Here is a 6,546-nt window from a genome sequence, read left to right as displayed (position 1 = left end):
CTTTCTTTCTTCCTTCCTTCCTTCCTTCCTTCCTTCCTTCCTTTCCTTCCTTCCTTCCTTCCTTCCTTCCTTCCTTCCTTCCTTCCTTCCTTCCTTCCTTCCTTCCTTCCTTCCTTCCTTTCTTTCTTTTCTTTCTTTCTGTTTTTGGGCCACACCTGGTGATGCTCAGGGGTTACTCCTGGCGCTTTCCACTTAGAAATTGCTCCTGGCTTGGGGGACCATATGGGATTGAACCCAGTCCATTCTGGGTCAGCCACGTGCAAGGCAAATGCCCTATGGCTGTGCTATTGCTCCGGCCCCCATATCTTTTTTTTTTTTTTTTTTGGTATGTTATTTGTTTTGGTTTGGGTTCACAACAGCAGTGCTCAGAGGCTGTTCCTAACTCTGTTCAGGGCTGACCCTGTCAGTTCTCGGACATCATGCATTGCATCAAACGGGTCAGCCTTGTGTAAGACAAGTGCATTAATCCCTGTCCTATCTTTACCAATTCTTATTTGTTTGATTTTTTTGTTTGTTTGCTCATTTTGTTTATGATCCACATCTAGTGATGTTCACGGGTTACTCCTGGCTCTGCAGTCAGGAGTCATTCCTGGCAGTGCTCAGGAATGCCAGAGATCACACCCAGGTTGACCTACATGCAAAGCAATTGCCCTACCCAATATATGGTCTCTTCAGTCCTTATGTGTTTGTTGTTATTTGAGAACTCCACACAGCAGTGCTCAGGATTTACTCCTGACTCTGGATCACCCCACAGAGTGCTCTGAGCACCATATGTCAGAGATCCTCAAATTTTTTAAACAGGGAACCAGTTCACTGTCCCTCAGACTGTTGGAGGGCCGAACTATAGATTTTTTTTTTTTTTTTTTTGGATCACGCCTGGCGGTGCTCAGGGGTTACTCCTGGCTGTCTGCTCAGAAATAGCTCCTGGCAGGCACGGGGGACCATATGGGACACCGGGATTCGAACCAACCACCTTTGGTCCTGGATCGGCTGCTTGCAAGGCAAACACCTCTGTGCTATCTCTCCGGGCCCTCAACATGTTTCTTCTCCCTCCATCCTGCCAGCTCTCCTTCTTTCCTGCTGAATCTCTCTCAATCCATCCTCCAAATCCTCTTCCTGCCCCTGAGATAATCCTCTTGATGCCTCCCAAAGACCCCTCCCAGAAATGGGCAGATCTTACCCTCAAGTAAGGTTATGCAGAAGATGGGGGTGGGGTGACACCCAACTATGAATAATTTTGTAACCATGGTGCTTAAATAAGGATTCAAAAAAACTATAAACAATAGTGGCCTACAGGACCCCTGCACTAGACTGAGAGGAGAAGTCTAGAGACAGAGAGAAAGAGGGGAGTTGGAGCACATCCCACACATGCCTACTGCAGGCCAGGAAGTCAGCCACTAAACCAAAGCTCAAATCCAGGAATCCACACAAACAAGGCCTACATACTTGAGCTGTCTTCCTGGCCCTAGATGTTGTTTCTTGGTTTTGTGATGCCAGGGATTGAACTGTTGCAGATAGATAGGTGGGGGAGGCCAGTTATGTACTTTTGGGAATTAATAATATAATAATAATAATAATAATAATAACTTAAGTGATTTCCTATTTCTGAAGTAGCCCAAAGGCATAAAGACCACATCCCGTTGACATGCAAATCCTAAACTCTGGGGCCAGAGCACAGCAAGCATTTGCCTTGCAGGCCATTGACTCAGGACAGACATGGGATTGATTCCCAGCATCCCATATGGCCCTCCAAGCCTGCTGGGGTGATTTCTGAGCACAGAACCAGGAGTAACCCTTGGGTTACAACAAAGCCATCTACTGCTTGTCTCACACTCACTGTTAGGTGTGGCCCCCAAACAAACAAAAAACAAATCTTGAGCTCTTTTGGGAGGAGAAACTGAGGCACTGCGCAGGTACTGAAATAACAAGGCCCCATCAAAAGAAGATGGGCCACTCAGAAAAGGAGAAGTACAGAAAGCTCTGAGATTATGAAGATACCCACAGTGGGAGGCTTTCCTGTTACTACCCTCCCTTGAGAAGCAAAGCCCCTTCCAAACCTGGGGTGGGAGAGGTTTAGTTCTGCCCCTGCCTGCAGGGGTCTCTGTGCCCTATGCGCTGACTGGTAGAGCCCCAGGCAGATGGTAGGGCACTGGACACACTGTCTCACACACTGTTTCACACGCTGTGTAAAAATGCACACACACCTGTAAACACATGCATGTACGCACACGCTCACACACACACACACACACACACACACACACACACACATACACATTCTCTGTCTTTTTCTTCTTCTCACTAAACTTCTATTGTTCTATTCTTGGCTTACAGAAAATTTGGGAGTAGAGCACCTGTGTATAACCCTCACCCAACCCCAAACGTCCAGTGCTGCCTCTGATCACCTCAGCTCAGTCTGCTCTCCTGGCGCCCTCACTGCTCTGTGCACAGCTTTGGTTGTGATATTCGCTCTGGCTCCGGCTGTTTACACCACACGCCCAGGAGAAGCCATCTGCTGCTTGTCTCACACACGCCAGCTTCTTCCTTTGTGTATCACACCAAGTGCCATCCACGTTGTCATGAAAGACACAACTTATCTTGTGTGTCTCAGCTGCATTCTCTTTATCCTCTGTTCCTCTTTTCCCTTTCTTCAGAGGCTTAAAAGACCTTCACAGAAAGGTGTAGGACAACCTGGTACAAAACTTGGACTCTGATTTAACTCTAATCCCTGCAAAGGAGAGGGAGATGTAAATCAATCAAATTTTCCTTTATTTCTTTTTAATTTTTATCTATTTATTGTTTTTTGGGCCACACCCAGCAGCGCTCAGGGGTTACTTCTGACTCAGTGCTTAGAATTTGCTCCTGGCAGGCTTAGGGTATCATATGGGTTACCGGGAATTGAATCAAGGTCTGCTGGGGTTGGCAGCTTGCAAGGCAAAACACTTGACCGCTGTGCTGTCTCTCTGGCCCTGGTTTTATCTTTGAGCGGGAATGTGGGGTGTGGGATGGGGTATGGGGAAGAGGAGAAGCAGAGCTTGGCCTCCTGTCCCAGACAAAACAGGGTCTGTCATGCACACACACAGACATAGAAACACATGCAGACACACAGACACATAGACACATACACAGCACACAGACAGATACAAATACACAGACACTTGCAGCACACACACACACACACACACACACACACACACACACACACATACACACACACACCTGCACATAGGTCTGCTGCCTGGGGAAGTAAAACCTGCTTTCCTTCTCTCTCTCTCTCTCTCTCTCTCTCTCTCTCTCTCTCTCTCTCTCTCTCTCTCTGCTCTGCTCTCTCTTTCTCTCTCTCTCCCCTCCTCTCCTGTTCTCTCCTCTCCTGTTCTCTCCTCTCCACCTCTCCACCTTCTCTTGCTCACTCACTCTCTAATGGGCTGCAACTGTCGACAGATGGGGTAATGTCAGGATGTCAGGGGTATGTAGGGACATGTCTCACCTGCCCTCATACACTCTTGTGTTTCTTGGAGCAGGGCTGCAGTTACAGGAGAGAGAGCTGTGGCCGGGTACCTGGGGCAGCTTTCCTAACTGTGACCTTGTGGTGCCACTGCAATTTCTCTTCATTCAGCCCTCCAAGACCTTGACTTTTTTTTTTTTTTTTTTTTTACAAAATAAAGGGAATATTTTCATTCTCCCATTAGAGATAATTTTGTTTTCACAAACATTGCACCATCATGGCTTTATTTCTGGGAGCATACAACATCCTGAGTGAGTCACTGATTGGATCATTCTCCTCTCTCCAGGATTGCCCTTTTAATACCTCAGGCCACTACTGCAGGGTTTGGACGCATGAGTTGGCCTGACAGCAGCACAGAGACAGTCCTGCTCACTCCAGAACCAATTTGTATCGTTGTCTTATTCTTTTTTAATATTTTGGTTTGGGGGCCACGTCCAGCAGTGATCAGGCTGACTCCTGATTCTAGCTCAGAATATTACAGCTCTGGAGTCCTGACCGAGCTGGCTCTGTGGAAGTAAAGCACTTACTGGACTAACAATCCAGCCCTTTGTTTTAATTTTGTTTTTGGCCACACCCAATGGTCTTCAGGAAATACTGGGCTCCTCAGGGTTTAGGATAATCTTGTAGTGCTGACACAATGAGGATTATATCACATGAAGGTTTTCTTCCCAGAGATCACCAATTCCCTGCCATGAATGGCTTTCTTCTGGAAAAGATTCTAGGGGCCTGAAAGAGGCACAGTCTCTCAGGTGCTTGTTCATACACTACTGAGCCGGGCACCCCAGATGGTCCCTCGAAATGCTGCCAGGAGTGATTCCAGAGAGTACAGCCAGAAGTCAGCCCTAAACACCACTGGGTGTGACCCAAACCAAAAGTAAATAAATAAATAAATGAAGACTGTAGGGCCAAGACCAGAGGGTAGGATATTTGTCTTGTATGTGGCTGATTAAGGTTCGATCCCCAGAACCCCATATGGTCTCCCAAGTCCACCAGGAGTGATCCCTGAGCACCCTAAGTGTAGTCCAAAAAATAAAAAATACGGGCCGGAGAGATAGCATGGAGGTAAAGCGTTTGCCTTGTATGCAGAAGGTCGGTGGTTCAAATCCCGGTGTCCCATATAGTCCCCTGAACCTGCCAGGAATGACTTCTGAGCATAGAGCCAGGAGTAACCTCTGAGCACAGCTGGGTGTGACCCAAAAACAAAACCAAAAAAAATAAAGAAATAAAAAAGAAATAAAAAAAAAAATGCAGGGACCGGAGCCGTAGCACAAGCAGTAGAGCATCTGTCTTGCATGAGCTAACCTAGGATGGATCTAGGTTTGATCCCCGGTATCCCATATGTTCCCTCAAGCCAGGAGTGATTTCTGAGCGCATAGCCAGGAATAACCCCTGAGTGTCACTGGGTGTGGCCCACCTCCCCACCCCACCCCCAAAAGATTCTAGGACTTAGTAGACATTTGGCCTCTGTACACAGAGCCAAAAATAAACTCAGAGCACTGCCAGGTGTATACTCCAAAAAATAAAAGGTTTTTAAAAATAGACTTTAGGGGCCAGAGTGGTAGTACTCAGCAGACCTGGGTTCAAGCCAGGAGTAATACCTGAACATCATCTGGTGTGGCCCAGAGCTGAGGCATAGCTGAAAGGTTAGAGGCTTTGTACGCAGAAGGCCCAACTCATCCCTAGCGCAATCCTGGTCCCTAGGCCCTGCTAGGAGGTCACTGTCCCCCATCCTGGTCCCCAGGCCCTGCTAGAGTGTCCCCATCTCTGTCTCCCCGCCCTGGTCCCAGGCCCTGCTGGGAGTATCCTGTCCCCCAGAAAGTGCCACTGACACTCCATCAGTGCCACAGCTCCTCCTTGAAGTTGTAGAGCAACTACAGGCAAGTACAGGTAGGTGGGTGTAATGCCCAGTGACATTACTTATTCCTCAGTGGTGAAGGGCAGACGGGGCAGGAAATGACATTGTTCAGGAGTCACACTTGCAATATTTGAAATTTATTTCTGCCTTACTCAGGGGTCACTTCTGGCATGGTTTTATCTACTGTACTAATTCTTTGACTCCAGGAAATAACAATTTTAAGTGATATAAAAATAAAAATAGGGGCCAGCGAGGTGGCACAAGAGGTAAGGTGTTGCCTTGCAAGTGCTAGCCAAGGAAGGACTGAGGTTCAATCCCCCGGTGTCCCATATGGTCCCCCCAAGCCAGGGGCAATTTCTGAGCACTTAGCCAGGAGTAACCCCTGAGCATCAAACGGGTGTGGCCCGAAAAACAAAAAACAAAAAAACAAAAACAAAAACAAAAACAAATAAAAATAGGGCTGGAGTGATAGCACAGCAGTAAAGCATTTGCCTTATATGCAGACAACCCGGGACAGACCCGGGTTTGATCCCCGACATCCCATATGATCCCCCACTGCCTGCCAGGAGTGATTACTGAGTGCAGAGCCAGGAGTCACCCTCTGCTCCGCCAGGTGTGGCCTAAAACCAAAAAAACATTTTTTTTAAATAAATAAAGGATCAGAGATAGTTCAATGGGCTAGCACACATGTTTGGCAAGCAATAGGCCCAGGTTCAACCCCCAGCACAGTATACGTCCTCAAGCACTTTTAAGGAGTGATCCCTGAGAACAGGTAAGGCTCTGAGGATAGGCAGGTGTGGCCCAATCCTTCAATAATCTAAATTAACATTATTCCTCTATTTGTCTGCTAGGTATAACACCCAGGCCTCAGGCATGCTAGGCAGACAGGTGGCCTACACTGAGCAGCAGCTGCCTTGCTGCCAGAACCATTCATAGTACAGCATTTGAGGTGCTTGTCTTGCACTTGTGCATGTGAACAGTCCTGGTCAGAGTCCAGGAACCCTATATGGTACTTGGGCACTGCTTTTTGTTTGTTTATTTGTTGTCTTTGTGCCACACCCATTGGTGCTCAGGGGTTACTCCTGGCTCTGCATTCAGAAAACACTCCTGGCAGGCTCAGGGGGACCATATGGGATGCCGAAGATCAAACCTAAGTCCATTCCAGGTCAGCTTCATGCAAGGCAAA

Source organism: Suncus etruscus, chromosome 8 (assembly GCF_024139225.1).
Source record: "Suncus etruscus isolate mSunEtr1 chromosome 8, mSunEtr1.pri.cur, whole genome shotgun sequence".
NCBI classification, from domain to species: Eukaryota; Metazoa; Chordata; class Mammalia; order Eulipotyphla; family Soricidae; genus Suncus; species Suncus etruscus.
Note: the sequence above shows the minus strand (reverse complement) of the source record.